The 19,126-nt window shown below is 39.4% G+C and overlaps 1 protein-coding gene and 1 long non-coding RNA gene across 14 annotated transcripts in view; one reads left to right on the top strand and one right to left on the bottom strand.

Annotated features, from left to right (window-relative positions):
• Window positions 1–213: 213 nt before the first annotated feature.
• On the bottom strand, window positions 214–5,377 carry LOC141942964 (uncharacterized). Of its 2 annotated transcripts, none has more exons than XR_012628793.1 (2): window positions 5,327–5,377; window positions 214–3,005 (listed from the first exon to the last, which is right to left on the bottom strand). It is a non-coding gene; the product is annotated as an uncharacterized LOC141942964 (long non-coding RNA). The 2 variants fall into 2 exon arrangements; XR_012628792.1 differs by lacking the exon at window positions 5,327–5,377 and adding an exon at window positions 3,463–4,095.
• The window catches only part of ZNF438 (zinc finger protein 438), a 57,175-nt gene continuing 42,575 nt past the window's right edge, over window positions 4,527–19,126 (top strand). For 4 of the 12 annotated variants that reach the window (XR_012628786.1, XM_074867192.1, XM_074867114.1 and 1 more), the window contains exons 1-4: window positions 4,527–4,596; window positions 6,876–6,957; window positions 7,431–7,484; window positions 11,351–11,472. The gene's annotated coding sequence lies outside the window, so the exon portion shown is untranslated. The other 8 variants (XM_074867218.1, XM_074867181.1, XM_074867202.1 and 5 more) reach the window with 5 other exon arrangements.

Genomic DNA, 19,126 nt, shown 5'->3' with positions numbered 1-19,126 from the left:
CTGTTCCTTGGATTTTTTCCCCATATTTATTTTACTTGCTTGTTCTGCTTAGTTGATCTGGATCTTGGCTTCTTTATTATCTTAATTGGCATTTCTCTCTTTTTTTTTTTTTTTTTTTTTTTTTTTCCCAAAAGCAGTGTTTCAGCATTTAAAGGTTTGACAGGTTAATGATGACAAAAAAGAATATACTTAAACCTCATTATATTTTTCAACTTCAAAGAGTTTTCTTCATATTTATTAATGTATCTTCACAATATTTAAGTCAGAATTATTACCGCTGTTTCAAAGCTAGGGGAACTGAGGTGCAGACATTAAAACCTAACCATCTTACATATTTAACAGGTACAAATAGCCAGCAGGAGGCCTAATCTGTGGGAAGCAGAAGTCTGGTACTTAGAGGTTTTTCAAAGCTTGTGTTTGGTGTTGTCCAAGTTCCCCAAACTCGAGTCTGTGCTCCCGTGGAGTGAATTTAAATACATTAATCATCTTTTAAAAAACATAGTATTCTCAAAGGCTGCTGTAGTACTCCAAAAGTAACTATCTAGATCAAAACTAACCTAAACCATTCTCTACTTGTTCTAAACAAAACTAGTACTATGCAGTAATACCTTACTGCATGTAGGTGGATTTTCTCTAAATGTGATATAAAATTTCCCCACGTACACTAAAGTGCAAGAGAGAATAGCAGACTAACGACTAACGTTCTAAAACTTCACGGATTACGTGAGAGAGGGAAGTATTACTGTTGTCTGTTCAAACTGCTCTCCCCATATAGGCTTCAGTTCAAAGCACTACGGAAGACACCCCTTTATTACAATGTATCGGCATTTCCACTTGCACTGATATATGGCAAAAGCATTACTGTGCAAACATCTCTATTGATTTCATTCTGAAAATATACTACGTTGCTAAATATGAAAAAATTAATGTGGGCTTTAATACTATGTCATTTTTTTAGCCAGTTTATTACCCTAAACTACTAAACAGTGCATGTTAATACTGTACACCATAAAATTCTTAATCATGTAGGTATACTCTTCAGTTTACTCTATATGACTGTCCACTACCACTCATAATGTACAGATGGTGGAGGAAGAAAGCTCTCTACATAATTTTTATTTTAAATTATTACCGACACAGTATCTCTTTGTCCATTGTAGGTTGTAAAAATAGAAACTAATATCTTCATCTGGTATCGTAGCTTTCGTTTTATTCTATTGTATTGATTGTTCATTGGTTACTGTTTACTTTCAATTCTAAGTATAAACTCATTCTATCACTTTGCTTTTAAGAAAAACTCATTCACACAAGCCTGTAAAATAGAATTGAGATGGCTGATATACTTTTCCATAAAACATTCAAGAAACAGTACTTCAGAGTATCATAACCTAGGATGTTGAGATGCTACTACACACAAAATATTATCTTCAACAAGTTACAATGAATTATTATTCTCAGTATTATTTTAAAACTCGATATTCCAGATTGACATTAATTACTGCTGCTACAAAGTTTCTATAGTTTATCATGAATGAGGTTTGAGGAAAACTAATATACTCTCTATTAGAAATAACCAATCTTTCCTGTGAATACTGAAAACAGTCAAGAATGGAAGTTTATATTGTAATCAGATCTCTTTTCTTTTTCACCAGCAACAGATAAATCCATCATAGTATTTTATTATATTTTTAAATGAAAACTAATAGCTGGTAAAGGCACAAACACATTTGCACATTAGAATGAATATTTTGTGTCCCTCCAAGTGGCATGTAATACATCAAGAACTGTCATATGCTAATTATGCCTTATTTGTGGTTCAGAAAGGCAGTACACATACTGAATATAGTAATGGTTTTGCTTAAGCAACAGTTAAAGAGTTGTACAACTTCAAAAGGAATTATAATTATTTAAAACCACTTGGAGGATTCACCTTCAAATTCATTGTGTTTTATAGGTTCTGTAGCTGCAAAACACTTCAGCTTTAGTAGGCACAAAAAGATGAAGAATTAGTATGTTGATTTTTAAACTTCAGTTCCTGCTGAAATTGTAAATGACTTTTAAATGAAGTATTCCGAGCACAGGAACAGTTATTTCAGATACAGAGCCTCCAAGTGGAACACACGACTGAAGGACAGTATCGTATCATAAATGTACCTTGGTTCTGAAATGACTTTGAGCCAGCCTGCCTGTTTTATCACCTCACATTTCATTTGCCAGGATGAAGTTACTGTATTCATAAAATTGTGTTTATGTTCAAAATACCTAATTCTAATTCACATATATTTTCATGAAATCTGAGTTCAGAATGAGGCTAAACTTTTAATTTCTTACTATTTTTTGGCCACACTGGAAAGAGTTTTCAGGGCCAAAGACTCAGGATACCTGCTTCCTTAGCTGTCGCTTTGCAGTGAGCTGCAGAAACAGATTTTCAGAAAACTGCACATATATTTTAAATATATTTCTAATTGTTAGCATAGTGTGTAAATCACACAGTTGAAATTTCAGCCTTAGGTACACGTAGAGAAACATGGATATTTGGAAGGCATTCCATATTCCTTGTATCTTCTTCCACACTGACCCCTACTTTTGCCATTCTTGGTGCTTTTGGACTTAATACCACAGTAGCATCATGATTCTAAGCATGATAGCAAAAGACACCAGAATTAAATGCTTAGCCTAACCCCATTTTCCCCTTTTCCCTTACTCCCACTTCCCAGGAGCTGTGTCAATGCTACTTCACAGATTCGTTGTTCCAGCAGTGGCTGGGACGGTCCCTGTCATCCCCTTTTTCCAGCAAAGGGCAGTGGCACAACAGAGCAGCTGTGCTGAGTGCAGGCTTACAGGAGATGGGGGTGCCCTGGCAGGGCACATGCGAGACAGGAGGTTGTGAAGATGGAGACAGTCCTGCATCACAGGATGATACTGGAAAAGGTGGCCCCAATGCCCCATAATCTCTGAAGTCGTGCAGGCAGAAGTCCTTTTCTTCCCCACAAGGATCATCTTTGCTGAAGAACAGATGGTTAGAATGTTACAATCTTATGTTTCCCTTCTTTTTTCTCACCCACATATTCCACACTTCCCTTCTTTCTTCTGCACCTTCTCACCTCCCTCCTGCCCAATTCGCTTCTCCCTTCAGCCTTCCCTTAAATCCCGTATTATCCTATTTCTGTGACACTTTCTCATTTTTCCACTTCCATGGAATCATAGAATCATTGAGATTGGAAAAGACCTTTAAGATCATTGAGTACAACCATTAACCTAACATTGCCAGGTCCACCACTAAATCATCCCTAAGCGGATGGTGACTCAATCACTTCCCTGGACAGCCTGTTCCAATGATTAACAACCCTTTTGGTGAAGAAATTTCTCCTAATACCCAATCTAAACCTCCCCTGGAGCAACTTGAGGTTGTTTCATCTTGTCCTATCGCTTGTTACTTGGGCAAAAGAGACCAACACCCACCTGGGCACACTGCTGGCTCATACTCAGCCGGCTGTCAACCAACACCCCCAGGTCCTTTTCTGCCAGGCAGCTTTCCAGCCACTCTTCCCCAGGCCTGTAGTGTTGCAAGGGGTTGTTGTGACTCAGCACTCAGCCTTGCTGAACCTCATACAATTGGCCTCAGCCCATCGCTCCAGCCTGTCCATGATATCCAATCTAAACATTCCCTGGCTCAACTTGAGGCCATTTCCTTTTACTTGGGAGACACCACCACATTACAATCTCCTTTCAGGTAGTTGTAGAGAGTGATAAGGTCTCCCACAAGCCTCCTTTTCTCCAGACTAAACAACCCCAGCTCTCTCAGCTGCTTCTCACAGGACTTGTTCTCTAGACCCTTCACCAGCTTTGTTGCCCTTCTTTGGACATGCTCCAGCACCTCAATATCTTTCTTGTAGCGAGGGGCCCAAAACTGAACACAGTAATCGAGGTGCGGCCTCACCAGTGCCGAGTACAGGGGTAAGATCACTTCCCTTTCCCTGCTGGCCACGCTATTTCTGATACAAGCCAGGATGCCATTGGGCTTTGTGGCCATGCTGCCGGCTCATATTCCACTGACTGTGCTCCCCTCTGACCCAGTGCTTGAAGGTCACTCACACCCACTTCTCAGAACAAGTCCCATACCTTCCAGAAACAACTTTTTCTAACCTGCCTCCCCGAAATCCCCAATCCCACCTCCCCTAACCCACAGCAGATGACAGTCTGTGTGGGGGGCGGCTGGGAGCATGGCTCCCCCCACACTGACGGCTGGTTGGGAAGGGAAGGCCTCACTCCAAGCGCAGCGGTGCCAGAGGGGTCAGCCACGTAACCCAGCGTCCCCGGCGCGGCGGGGCTGAGGCCCAGGCGCAGCAACAAGCGCAGCCCCGGGGCCCGCGCTCCCGCCGCCGCCTCTTCCCCCGGCCCGCGCTCCCGCCGCCGCCTCTTCCCCCCCCCGCTGCTTTCCCGCCAACACCCCTCACCCAGCGGCGACGCTGCGCCTGCGCCGCGGGCGGGGGGGGCCAGCCGCCCGTCCGGCCTTCCCGCGGGGTGTGACGCCACACCGCGCCATTGCCGTGACGTCGCGGAGGCGTGACGCAGGCACGCAAGAGGGCCGCGTTTGTAAGTTCCCTTCCCCCCGCGGCGGCGGGGGCCGCGGCTCGGGGTGGGTGGGGGCGGGCGGACGACGCCGGGGACGGCCGCGGGGCGCGGCTGCGGTAGCCGCTCCCTCCCCCCGCGCCGTGGAGCCGGGCGGCGGTGCGGGGCTGGGGAGGCCGCCCCGCTGGCGGCCGGGAAGTAGAAGGCGGCGGGGCAGCGGCTCCCGGCGGCAGCGCCGGGAGGAGGTGGGCGCCTTTCCCCGGCCCGGCCCTCGGCGAGCCCGAGGGGGTCCCTCGCTGGGCCCTGCCGCTGTGGCCCCGCGCCGCCGGGGCCCTTGAGTCGCCCAGTGACGGGAGGCGGGTCCCGCGCCGGCGGTTGAGCCGTGCCTCCGGCCGGCGGAGTGAGGGCTCGCCCCCTGCAGCGGCGCCGGCCGGCAGCGCGCCCGCGGGCCGCCGGGGTGCTGCGGGCCCGCTGGCCGCGCCCGTCCTTTCCCCACCCCCCGCCCCGCCGGAGCCCCGTTGCGCGGCCTGCGGGGCCTCTGCAGCGCTGGGCCGGGGCGGCCGTTGCGGTGGCGGCTGCCGCCCGGCGCTGGGTGAGCGCGGGGCTGGGAGCGGGGACTCCTGTTTTGGGTGGTGTCTGACCCCTGCGAACACGGGAGCAGCGAGCGGGTGTGACTGTAGTTATCGGATGAGATAATAAAGATCTGCAGAAAGGTTTCTGCAAGTCGCGAAAGTTACTTCTGCGGTTCACTTACAGTTTTTTTTAGGCCACGTGGACATAAAACGTTGCGTAGGCGAGGGATGGCAGTAGATGCCCTCAGGTTTTGTGGCGCGGAGACGTGGAAGTGTTTGGCTCCCGTGGAATCCCCCACCCTCCGGAGTCAGAGCTGCGCTCCGGACTCTCAGACCTGAGCGCTGCTTCGTAAACCTTGCCGCTGCTTCTATAAAAGTACAAATATTACATGCAGTCCTCTCGGCCTCCTTAGGTTTGGGAAGGAACCTGAGAGCGGAAGGGTTCTCGTTTGCTCAGTGGCTGCAGAAATAGATGCAGTTAATGGGGGTGTGTGCTTAACTGGTGCTGAGGCCTGCTGGCTTATGAATCCATTAGAATTTTTCATATTGCCAACAGTGAAATAATATGGCCCAAGTTCTCAGAGATCTGATGTGGCTGGCATTGGTAAAATAAGGAGACAGGTGTTTGAAAGCAGCATAAGAGAGTTGTGGAAAGACTGCAGTAATGTCTGCAGTGTGGTGGATTTGAAACAATGTGAGAGATTGGCTTGTTTAAATGTCTTATGTCCAAAAGTCATGCTTTGTTAAAAGACTTGCCTAGTTCTATGCCTGAATTAAAATTGATGTGATAAATATTACCTTTTATTGGCAGTCTTTTTATCTTCCAAGTCATACTGCCTTGTGCTCAGTTCCTTTCTTTTTCTCCATGTTAGCTATATCTCGTTGAAGATTTTTAGTGTGTGTTGAAGTCTCAGTTGACAGCCTAGCCCTTACATGCTGTGTAGTTTAGCTGGCTTAGTTTAGAAATTATAGTCTTGAATTTGCTTGTACTGATTTATTTGAACCTGTAATATGCTATTAGAAATATTACTCTATAATGAAAAGGAAAGAGGAGGATAACATAAGGTAAATGTACAGCTCCCTTGGATCACAGTAGTTTTTGCAGCTTTTTTTGTATTTTCACAGGGCCATTCAGCAACCAAAACACAGCTGCTTCTTTTTCTTCTTTTTTTTTTGGTCTAACCTTATTGTAGCTAGTTATTTTCAGTGGTCATTTAAGTTAATCTTTTTAAAAGTTATTTTTAAGCAAAGCAACATACACGTTTCAGGGATGAGTGCATATTTTTTTCTGCTTCAGTAGCTAGAAGAATTGGATTTTTTCAAATGTAGTTTGTCAAAAATCAGAAAGGGAAAGGAAGAAAGGAAGTTTATGACAGTTACGGTGTGTGTTTAAAATATTTTTTGTGACGATCTGATATAATGTTCTTAGTGTTTAAAAAATATTCTTGGGTAATGGTAACGAATATCAGAAGAAAACTAGCACTATGGAATAGTTCAAATGTTTTTAACTTTTGAGCAGGCTGTTAAAGTAATAGATTTTGTAATTAAAGTGTTTTTCAAGGCATTCATGAAGGAAATACTGGTTTCCTGTATATCCTCTACATCTCATTTGTCAGAATATCAGAACTAGTAATGACAGTGACAGCATATGATGAGGTTTTTTGTGACTTTCCCACATAAAACTTTAGATATATGTAGTGATTGTCATACATATATGTTTCTGATATACAGGTTCAATGATTATGCTGCATTAGACAGAAGGAGTGTTCTTCATCCATGACTTGGGGTGCTTCAAGGATTTTTATATGCAGAGGTAATATTTATGGAAGTGGTTTAATGTTTTAAATGTCTATATGAAACTGCTGATGGTTTCATGTGTTTACTTGCACCTAATGAGGTAGATAGAGTGAAATGGTCAAATGGTGCAAGTACAACTTTGAAGCTGGCTGAAAATATTACTGCAGTTACAGTTATAGAAGCTTACAGAGTTTTAAAAGTATGCGGTCAAATCAGGAATGTGTGAACTTTATCAGTTATTTTAGCGATGTTTATTCAAATATTTATTATTGCAATTTCTAATCTGAAGTACTGTTAATGTATGGTAAGCGTCAGAGGAGATGCTACTGTGTTGGGAGTAAGTATTGTTTTAGTAGAATTCTTGTTTATTTACCACTTCCTAAAATGTATGCCTCTGGGTTTTTTTCTATTTAATATGATTTTCTGCCCTTTGCTAAATACTTTTCCTGAGATATTGGGACTTTCTGTCTTTTGTTTTCCTTGAAATAGGAATTGAGATGGATGAAATATTTTATTGGCCATAGCAGCAGCAGGATGTATAAGGTGAGTGTGTTGAAAGAATATGGTTAATATCCTTGCAGAATATTCTAATATTCTGTGTCTGTCTGAACACAAAGAAATGACCTATAGTAAGCTGCGGTTCTTTCCGCTGGTAGATGTAGGTAGCTTACCTGCTTTTAATTGTGGTAAGCTGCTGCATGGTTATATGAGTAGATTCAGACAGCCTTAGGTAGCGGATGCATTTTAATTTTGCATCCTTTAATAGAAATTTTTCAGTGTGTTCTTTCCCTAAAGTTTGTATGCTTTTCCATTTGTAAAACTGGACTGAGAAAATACCACAAAGTGTTTTGAAATCTTCTTTTCACTGTTCTGGTTAAATGTGATCAGGGAAGAAAAAGATTTGGTCACCATCTACGTACTTCCTTTCTTACGTAGACAGTTTTTTGTCTCTGTGTTGAGTTACCGGTTTTTGGTCTGGGTTTTTTAAAATTCTTTAATGTCATTGAGGGTATACTCCAGTGGGAGTGTATTCCAATGAAATTGTTTTCAGAATTTCTATAAAAGATATTAGTGGTTCAGCGGCAGTAAAAGATGTCTTGGTACTCATCTTCATCTGCAGTCAAGTTAAGATTTTTGTCCTTATTTGCTTAGACTTAATGCTTCATGTTTATCATTATAATTCACTTACAGAGATCCAGAACATGTTTTTACTTAAAAAGATTTTTTTTTTAAACATGAACATATATTTCTATAAGACTAATTTTGACAAATAGGAGAAGAGCGATCCTTAAATAATAGCTGAGCGCTTTCTCATGAAGTGTATTTCCATGTTGTTGTTATCAAAGTTGAATGAAATGCAAACTTCTTCACAATGTAACAGTTAAAAAGAATATATATGGTGTAGATCTTTAATGAGTATTTTTTTTAACTTTGAAAATAAAAAGTTGTGATAATTTTTCAATTCCATTGTTTCTCTTGCTGGTATAACAAAGAGGAAATGGCATTGGAGAATGCTGTCTTCTACTGTATTTGCTCTGTATTACTATGGGTCTTGTCACCATTCGTGAAAACACCCAGAACAGTTGGATAGAAACCATCCTGTTCTTCATGTGATATTTGCTAATTAAATGTGGGTTTGACTTATTATAGTACTGTATTTGCAGGTATTGGTTTGTCCTTAATAAGCTGATTAACCCTAGTGTAAGTAGTAGTCAAGTATTATTTTTTTTTTAAAGGACGGATTTCATGGGTATTTATAGTGTAATTAAATGTTATAGGAAATGTTCTTATGGTTTGTGGAGCAATACATCTTAATCTGATAATTCTTCCTAATTAATATCAAAAATGTAATCAAAACACCATAAAACTTAACTGTGGTAGAACTGTAGTGTGTATTAAGCACATGAAAGTGCATAAATTAAGCAGAGGTTTGTCACTTCAGTCTTTTACCATTTTAGGAAAGAACTATTTCCTCACCTAAACTGAACTATTCTTTGTATCACTGTTTTGATACTAAGTTCTTCCTTGCATCTTTTTTTCAGTACTGAAAGCCTTGCCTGACGGGAGGCTAGCTGATGTCCGCATGCCAGAACAGGCTTAGTTCTTGAGCTGCCAGTATACTTACACTATTGTACAAATGGAAAGGAAAGCATATAATATGTAGCTTGATGCATCTTCCACAGTTGTAATGCTCTGTGGTCACTTCATTTATTTTTTGCAGGATGTTGAGGGTTTTTTTCACGGGATCATATAAAGAGTAAAATTATGCAGTATTGAGTAATGAATACATATATTTTTGAAGTGGGACTTTTAGAGACTGCTATAGGATATTAATTTCTGTGTATGCGTCCTGCAGTTTCGTTCTGTGGCTTAGCCCTGTATTGTTTTTCAGAAAGTCTAAGCCCAAGGTTGGTGGTTTAGAAAAAGTATCGTGGCTAATGCCGAGAAGGGGTCATGTGCTGAGATGAGCTTCAGATCTGGGCTGTTCCAGCCCTGCTGAAATGCCTCTGTCCCAGCAAGTCACTGGGGAGGCAGGGAGGTAGGAGTATTCTTGTGGCTTGCTTGGGTATTTGCCAGGAGAAGCAGGTGCAAAAGAGGTGGAAAAGCAGCTCTGAAAACTTGTTTGATTCAAGTAGATGTAGGGTGGGGGGAAGAAACCACTCCTGGCAGACTTACTAGGACTTATCAGTGAAATTGGTTTGGGATATTAGGTGGCTTCTGAGTTCTGGTTTCATGGAGAAGTTTTGCTGTTTCTTTGAGGTTTTACTGGCAGATCCGTCAGAGCAGTGTTTCCATACTCGGCCTTCCACATGAAGCCCTATACTATGAGTAACTGAAGGTTGAAATGTCAGTAGGAAGTATTTAATGGTTCTACGTGACCCAAAAGCAGAAACCAAACCAAACAAACCCTTAAAGGTGTCTTGTCTTACTTTTTGGTGCATTATTCATCCATTGTAAGGAACAATTGAAAGGGACTCTTTGTTCTCTTCTCTTGTCTTCTAAGGACCTTTACCTAGGGACAGCATTCTGAAAATGATGCATGGCAACAAATTGCATCTTAGACCGATGCAATTTCTGTTGTACCTATGCTTCTTTGCCAGTTCGCTTATATATTTGCAGTTCTTTTGGATGAACCATAGAAAATCGGGATGTTCCTGCTACTGATTTGTGTAGTTTTGAGCACGCTTCAGTCTTCTGCATGTCATTGATTTTTAAATAGCAACAATACAAAACTTAATTTTGGCTGTCCTTGACTGGTTAGCCTCCCTGAGTGAGGTTACAATCTGGCAATTTTTTGTGAGTGCCTATAATCTCAGATTTATATCAGGCTGCTGTTTCAGTGAAGTAGTGCTCCACACACCAAGACATGAGCTTCTGACAGTTCTTGGTCTTGCTCAGCTCAGTGAAACCGGAACAGGTGGGGAAGAAATAAGATAGATCCATGACTTAGGAAGCAAGGCAGTAAAGTTTAAATATCAGCATTCAGTCACCACTAATGATATGCACTGTCCTAAAGGTAAAAGTATATGAACCCCCCAAATACTGCTAGGAAATCAAAAAGGAACAGTGTATAAAAACTTGCATAGTTCTGTTGTGTATGTAAGTGTGCTCTGTGTATGGTGAATCAAGCACTTCGAAGTTATCAGTCTACTAGTAAAATGTCCTAAATCAATAATATGGGTTTTATTGCTTTTGTCATCAAAATATTTTGAGGCTTTACTAAAGAAGGAAAACAGATTGGTATGGGATTTGGAAAGAAGGGACTGTTCTGTATTACAGGACTGAAACTGAGACCACCCAAATGCCTTCAGCTGGGTTTTGTTATTTTCTCAAATAGTTTCTTCTTTTAGCAGAGTGTTTAAGAACAGAGAGTTGGGTCAATCACTCTATTATGTTTTTTCCTAAATGGCAGTATTAAACAAATTTTACAATACTGTTCATGATTGAGAGGGGAAAAAAAAAATCTTAGACTTTTGATTCTCCTGTTTTTTTAGCTCCCAGAGAAAAATAATGATAGGAAGTTGTGATTTCAGATCTTCAAATGTACTTTTCTTGGAAACTTTTGTCTAGTTTTGGCTAGATATGTACCCCCTAAGGGTCGATATAGTATCTATCATATTTTATGCTATTTTAGTAGGTTAATTCAGGGATGTTATGTTTTCCATAATTCTTGTAGGGTGAGATGTAGAGTGTTCTTGTCTTCCATATACGCATGTCTTATATTTTCTATTGGACTTTTACTTTTTCGAAGAACAGGTCTGCTGTATTACATTACATTACAGTAGACTTGTTCTTGCACCAAAACATACCTGGTGCTTCGTTGAAAGCCTAAAGGTGAGAAGTCCACATATCTGCAGTTTAGGGCAGTTATGTTTGCTCAGTCTGTGTTATGTTCTCTTGTAAACCAGTGATTTTTCTGGAAGGATATCCTGATGAGCATACGACAAAGATTTGTGGACTGTAATGGATGAGATATGAGGAAGAAATGATGCCAAAGGACAAAAAAGCAAAGACTACCTGGCCTGAAATAGTAAGTCTTTACATGTTCCTAGTGTCACATATTCAAAATAGGGGACTGTGTGTTAAGAATCTTGTTTCTGAGAACTCTGTTAACTTCTGATATCGGTGTTTGTACTTGCAATCAGAGTAAACAAAGTGTGATGGAGAATAGCATGGGGAATAAAATCCTGTGGTAAAAATCAATATCTTACTGTCATATAGCATGCCATCACAGTGTATGTAGTTCTGGATGCTGCTTCTAAAAAGGAAGGTGTAGAGGAGAGGAGATTCAGAGAAAAGGCTAAAAGAGTGATCTATGGGAATAGAAATTTGCTTGTATAAAGAGAAATTGAAAAAAAAAAAGATTGCTTAGCCTTTGAAAGGCAATGAATATGATGAAGTGTAACACAAGTACACAGAATGATGAATGGTTTGAGAAAAGTAATTCAAGAGCTTTTGTTCTGTTGGTTCATGCTATAAGAGTAAGGGAACATTTGTGAAATTAGGGTGACAAACTGAAAAAAGACTTGAGAAAGGATATATTTCTTAATAAATTGATAAGACAGTGAGCTTTGCAGTTTAGGGATAATTTTAATTAAGGAAAATTCTATTAGAAAATGGGTAATTTAGAGTGCAAGAATATTTACACAGGCTCAGGTTACCTTTTTTCCTGCAAGAATATAGTCCCTCAACTTTTTGTAACTTATAGGATTATTTTTTCTGTCATGATTTTTAGTAAAGCTCATCTGAAAACTATGTATTGATGGTGGGAGTAAAAGAATTAAGTTCGTCCCTAGTTTGTTTACAGGAGAAATAGTTACAGTGTCTCACTAATTTGTTTGCTCTCTAGCCCTATATTAGGTTATGTCTAGGTGTGAAATACCCCCTAGGTACTATGTCTAGTTCTCTTGGTAGTATCCCCTGATTTACTTTGTTTTTCTTGTAAGTGGGGACATTGAAGAAGAAGTTTTGGGGAGTAACATTGGGGTCCTCATCAACTTGGAGAGGAATTATGTAGGGCAGTTGTTTTTGTGACTTGCCCCTAGTGAGACACTGTTCTGTTCAGCTTCGTTTTTTCTGTTGCCTGGGTTCGTGCATTAAGTAGGTGTTCCTGCAGTAATTTAATCCAAGTCAGTACGCAAGTTTGTTCTGTACCTAGAGTGATGGAATATTTAGGGAGGGTGAGATGAGCTAATACCGGCCTTCTATGTCATCCAGCCAACTTCCAGCAAGTATGTAAAAAGTCATAAAAAAAATAGCAGTGGGGGTATCTTAATTAAATGAGCATGCTTGTCGCTCTGCCAGTCTTTTCTCTTGGCATGGTTCAGGTCCTAGAAACTATGTTTGCTTTCAGTCTCTATCAAACTCAAATACAAAACTCTGTGATAAAAGCATCAAAAGCAGTGTTCAGCGGGAAAAGACTACGGAATCAGCTTTTGCTCATTTCCACTGAAACGTCCTTTTCACTCCACTTAATGGAGGCTGCAGTTTTTACTTTTGGTATGTTTAGCAACAGATTGACTTAAATTTGTTGTATTTGGCTCTAGAGCGGCAAAGAGCAGATGTCAGGGAGGTGCCGTGACAGGAATAAAAAGATTCAGAAGGCTTGTGGGAATTTGGGGAGTGAGGGGGAAAATCTTCCTCCTATTTTTTCCCTGCTCGAATCCATATTATAACATTTAGAGTTGGCATTCAGTTCAAAAATTGCTGTGCTTCAGGGGTTGCTACATTGACGCAGGCATTCTTTCCCACAGCTCAAATTCTGAAAACAGAGTTTATTTATAAAATAAAATATGCATGTGAAATTATAATTGATACCTTAATTATGGAGAACTTGCCTGAAAGATGGTAGCTTAGTGACCTGCGGGATGTGTTCCTGGCTTAGAATAGCCACATTTTATACTGAAACATTTTCTCTGTGTGAATCTGAAAAATGGAATTCCCCTGTCAAGGCACAAAAACTTCAGTAACTGAGAGGTACTCTGTCAGGGATGATAAGCGTAAAATAATGGCCAACTTTTAAATGTTATTTGGGGTTGGAACATCTGAAAGCTAAGCTTTGCTATTTGGGGATTGTTGCTATTTGAAAAATATGCATTTAAAAGCCACCACTACATGTTGCCAGTCTTTGCATAAGCAGGTGGGTGCCAGATGTATGTGGAATTCTGGAGAATTTTGTTGCTTTGCTTTATTTCTTTTCACTTTTGTAATGAGCAAAATGCTTCAAAAGTTAGTGGCTGACTTTTTTTTTTTAAGGCTGGAAGTATTTTATCTTTGCCTGGATTAAGGGGCCATTTCTGAAAACACCTTGTGTAATTTGTTAGTTAGTAGAATGATTACTGGTTTGTTTGTCTTTCTCACATCTTTTTTTTTTCACTCATCATCTACCTGCACTTCAAGAATATATATTGCCACAGTATAGTTTGTAGATTATCAAAACATAAATGTGATGTAATCTGCAGTAGTTTTGATTGCAGGTTGCTGTATTTGAAAGTTGTGCCAATTCTCTGTTGTCTTGTATGTATAATGATTTACTTTATACTTTGTGGAGCCTGAGGAATAATTTTTTTTTCCTGTGATGAAAAAGTGTTACTTATATAATAATCTGCAGGTGAGGATAGTAATAAATCTTCTGCTTGTTCTTGAGACAATGCTTCTTAATCTTGTATTAGTGTTTTAGAAAACCATTTTGCCTCCTGCTTTGGGTCTTCATATTCTAGTGGTGATTGTAGTAGCTCTTACCGTTTTCTGAAGAGATGGGATTTGAAATAGAAGGGACATATCTTATTGTGCACTTAATCAGAATATAATGAAAAAGTCTGACATTTTTTAAAAAGCAATTAGTATAATGGGGTAAGTTGTCAAAAGCATCATATGTATAAGATATGTAATGCGCGTGTTCTGTTCTCAGGGCTTGTTACAAAGTCATGACTGGAGTATGCTCATCAGATTTGAGAACAAATCTTCCCCAGTTTTTTGCTGATGAACAATGTGAATGCATTGCTAAAAGAAAACAGGTCAAACTAGCTTGCCTGTTAGCTGTAGCATGTTGAGTTGCTTGGTGAGGTAGCTAATTTCAGTGGCTTGAAAGTGACAAGTCTGGAAATAACTGTGGTGAGAGCTGCTCCAGGAGGATTGAGTGAAGCCTTTTTGATTTCCTAAATATAAAGGAAGCCAGGTCTGATCAACAGCTGCTGTGAGGGTTATTGAGACAGTGAGTAACTCCAGTCCAGTGCAGGATTTTGCACTTCTGACCAGTTTAGAGCATGTTCTTTTGCTTAAGGTGAGATGCTGACACTGTAACAGTTTGGTGTGTTTGGTTAGCATTGTTTTGGTCTGTCCTGTACTTCATTTCTTCCAGGTATTTTTCACCTGGCTGTCAAATTCCTTTGTTTACTGCAGCATCTGAAAGACTTTGTGAACACATAGAAAATGTTAGAAAAACTGATAAATTATGGATTCTGTGTTAAGACTTTTTTTCTAGATCATTTAATCATAAGTATTTGTAAGGTTTCTTTTACATGGTAAGATTTCACTTTAAAAGAAGCATGAAACTGTAGGTTCCATTTAGGTTAGATCAAGATCTGCAAGGATCATACCCATTTTATTTATTTTTTTTGTGATTTCATGCATATATTAAACCTACATTTATGTACTAGCATGCTGTGCAGGTAGCTTTGTATTGCAAGGAGAGCTGGTCTGAAACATTATTAAGGTGTAATTGATCAAATTCACTGTAAACTTTTGAAATGTTTTTGAAGGTGTTTTTGCACCTAAAAATCTTCAAACAATTGGTATATAATATTGATGTTCACTGGAAAGTGATTTTTTTTTTTTTTTAATTTTGAGAACAAATCTTATTTTCATGGTCAAGATTAAAGTAGAACAAACTTTTATTTTGATTTTAAAATCAAACTGCACTTACAGAAATGCACATATCTTTGATATTTAGCTAATCAACTTCTGAGAAGCAGAAAAATTCCTTAGACAAAGAATACTGCTAACTAAGTTGATGGAAACTCCTGATTATAGAATTGGTTTGTTCTGCATATGTCTCTTCCTGTTTCAGGAAGCTGTTCATTTTGGGAAAAAGCAAAAAAAATCAAGAACTATAAAATGTTGATAATAGAAGTTGTGGAGTAGTGGACTTTAATTGGACCATCAAAAATGCAAGCCAAGGAAACAGAGTGATGTTTTGATTGTGATACCTAATAATTTGCAAAGCATCTTCTGCCTAGAAAAGAAGTTTAAAAAAAAAAAATCATCATTTGAATAGTGGGCTGTACCTATATACTATTGCAACTGCCCTGTCTTATCAGGGAAATAGGACAGGCTAAGTATCCCAGGTCTTACTTAACCCTTGGAGATTTTGGTGATGGGAGAAATAATAATCTTGGGCAGTATAAGCCTTTTTTTGTCTAAGTAGAATTATGTTTTAAAGTGTGTGCTGTTCAGTAATGAAAAGAGCTTGAATTGTCACTTTATAACATTTCACACATGAAACACTGGAAAGACCTTTTCCAAAATGTTAATTAATAATGAAAAGTTAATAGATAAACTTCAAAAATTTGTATTAGTTAGTGCTGGTTGGCACAGAATGACCATGCATGCTTTCTTGGAGGATATTTAGAGAGAAGAGTTTCAAGTTTTCTTTAGCAGCCTCTCTCTTCAATACTCATGTGTGAATGGTGTAGTTATTTAATAATTCAGTCTTTGGCAACTATATTTAGAAAGTTGCTTTATATTGAGAAGGAGAAAATGTTTAGTGTGTATACTCGCAGTTAGGAAGAGACTGGGTGAGAATATTAACACACATGTGAAATTGACTGACTGTAGATGCCCCCAAAAGAAGAAGTTTTAATTTTCTGTCAAAATCTAGTTTTATTACAAATAATTGTATTTAGAAGCTTAATAATTTTCAAAACTAGTATCTTTGGTATTCATTTTTTGCATTATAAAGTGGGTTCACAAGCCCAGAATATAACATTCTTTACTCTCAGGTTTCAAGTTAATTGTATTTCTTTCTGGAAATAAGATGAATGCTAGTAACCTCTCCATTAAAAAAACATTAGTACTGGTACATTACTAGTTTTCAAATATAAATTCTAAGGAGGTTCCGTAAAGAACAGATGTGGTCCGGTGGAAAACGTTAATTTACAAAGGAATCTGATATTAGCGGTGCACACTGTTGTGAGCCACAGCACTGCTTCAGGGTCTGGCAGATGAATCAGTTATGAATTTACGTATTGAAAGGAATGCTCAGCTTCTGACGTGTTGCCTACACTTGGGAGGTATGGGAAACGCTTCCCAATGCTGTTGCCATCAATTTGTTTGCATGGTAAGAGTCCTTGTAGTTAGCTCGTGGCTTCTAACAGACTTCAGACAGGTCAGTTCACCTTGCTGAAAGAAAGGCTTTAGTTTTATGCACTTTGGAACTGTTGTAGCTCACTAGAAAAGTAATAGCAGTATCTCTGGAGGTATTTTTGCTCTACACGTACAAGTCCTTTGAACACAGAATGACTTGCAACAATAGAGAAGTGTTTTTCTGACTGATCAGCAAACTATGTGCTGTGGATAGATTTGTGTTGAGCTTATAGTCATTGAAAATTTAGTAGCTCATCTACAGTTGCAGTTTTTTTGGCTAACATCTTGTATGGATATTGTACTGCTGAATATTTAATCTGCTGTGGAGACGGGCAAATTTAGGAGAAGTGACTTTAATCTCAGAAGAACGTGTATTGACTGGGAGAGTTAGTTCAGTTTGTTTTTGCAAATCGCCAACCCTTAGAAGTGGGATTTAGTTTAGCCCAGGAGAAAATGTAACTTCCCCTTTGTCTCCAGAATGAGGTCATGGTGCTTGTCTCTTTTCAGCCTCTATCTCAGTAAATAATAGAAAATATAATTGTTTCATATTTCAGTTTTATTTCCCAAAGAATGGGTGTTACAGTTACTTGTGCAGGCCATAATGTCAGCAATGACTCTTTGGCCTTCTTCATTGCTACTTCTTTACTGCACTGTATCTGCCCTGTTTGCATGACCATGCTCGAAATTCTCATGTGCTTATTTTGTTGTTTGCTTTTTTTTTTTCCCCGTGATTTTATCAGTGATTCCACTGAGCAGGTAGCTGAGTAGACTTAAGTCATGCAGGAGTCGGTTGTGCATGTGGCATTAGTGATGGCAAAGGCCTGCCTTAAGATGTGAAGGTAAGGAAAAGGAAACAAAATAGAATCCAACAGAAAGATGAGAAAAGAAAGACTTTGGTAGTAAAGGAAGGTAGAAAGGTAGAGGGCAACACCTCAGTGACAAGGTGGAAGAAAAGCTGAAATGCTGGTATGGAGATGCACTGCAAATGCAACATGTGATGATGCTGTTCTGATTTGTAATTTTAAGAACAACTAAAGAAGCATGTTGTTTAAATAAATAAGATAATGTATTGATTTTTTTAATCATAAAAGTGTCTTTCTCATTTTTGAGTAGATCAGATATGCAATAATACTCATTTTAGGGGAGCCTATTTTGTTTACTACAATGAGAATATATTCATCATAGTCTTCATCAACAAATTCATAAAAACACTAGTGTTTGATTGCTTTATTGCTCATTTCTTGTCTGATCAGGGTTATGTGCTTATACTTTGCAGCATTATATGTTGGTAGATATAAAGGAATACAATTTTCCTTAGTGGGGAGTGTAAAAAAAGTTTCCTGCTTCATTAAGATGGTTCCCAGGTCTGTGTGAAGAGCATGCATGTATGATCACTGTTCACTTTCCAAATTGGCACTTGGAGGCTTTGTAACTAGATTGAACTACAGTCAGATTACTCAGATTCCCTGGAGAACAGAAATTGCTTCACCAACAAATACATAGGGTAGCTTGAGCCCATTCTGTTGAGCTATGGGGTTTATTTCAGAATTTGGGAGATTCATTTTTATGGAATAGATAACTGAGAGTTAGCATTCTTGCTTGGATAATGTACTATTTATTTTGGAAGGAAGTTTCCCATAACTAAATAAGAACAAGATGTTTGACCACCTTCTAGGGAGGAGACTCTTTGGTCAGCACAAAATTAAAAGAAAAAATTCAGAAGAGACAACTGACCGTTCTTACGTGGTGTTTGAAATGTTTTCATGTTTCTTCTGGGCCTTAATTATACTGTGTATACATGGCAAGAAGAAAGACCAGAGGTTTTGTTCTTTTCTTGGAAGTATAGCTTTATCACATCGTTGGGAATTTATAGCCTAGTAATATATAGTGTTTTTTCCATTCCTGCATTTTGCAGTTGGTTTGTACAGCCTCATAATTTGGCAGCCGAGAGCTCACTTTTTCATGATTTTTTTGGCATGAAAGGGTTACTGTTCACATTTCCTGTGTAATTCCTTCTGATCTTGCTGGGCTGTAATTACTTTCTTGATGTTAAACATTCCCAGGCTCCTATAACCTTCTAGCCTGCTTGCACTGGCCAAGTTTGTCCCAGGTGATCATGTGGGCGAACCTCCTGTTTTTAAGGATAAAAATCTCTCCTTCCTGTGTAAGATAGGCTACATACTCATTCCTTTGCTGTGCAATCCCAAGAGAAATCTTTCAAAAAATAATAACAAGGTAACACATCAGTCTTTCAGTCAGATTTAGCAGCCACATAGATGACAAATCAAGTGTGTGGGTTTAGAATTTGCTGAATCTTGGTT

The sequence above is a fragment of the Strix uralensis genome, chromosome 1, assembly GCF_047716275.1.
Source record: "Strix uralensis isolate ZFMK-TIS-50842 chromosome 1, bStrUra1, whole genome shotgun sequence".
In the NCBI taxonomy this organism is placed as follows: Eukaryota; Metazoa; Chordata; class Aves; order Strigiformes; family Strigidae; genus Strix; species Strix uralensis.
The sequence above is the reverse complement of the archived record's forward strand: the minus strand, read 5'-3'. Positions and strand labels throughout refer to the sequence as shown.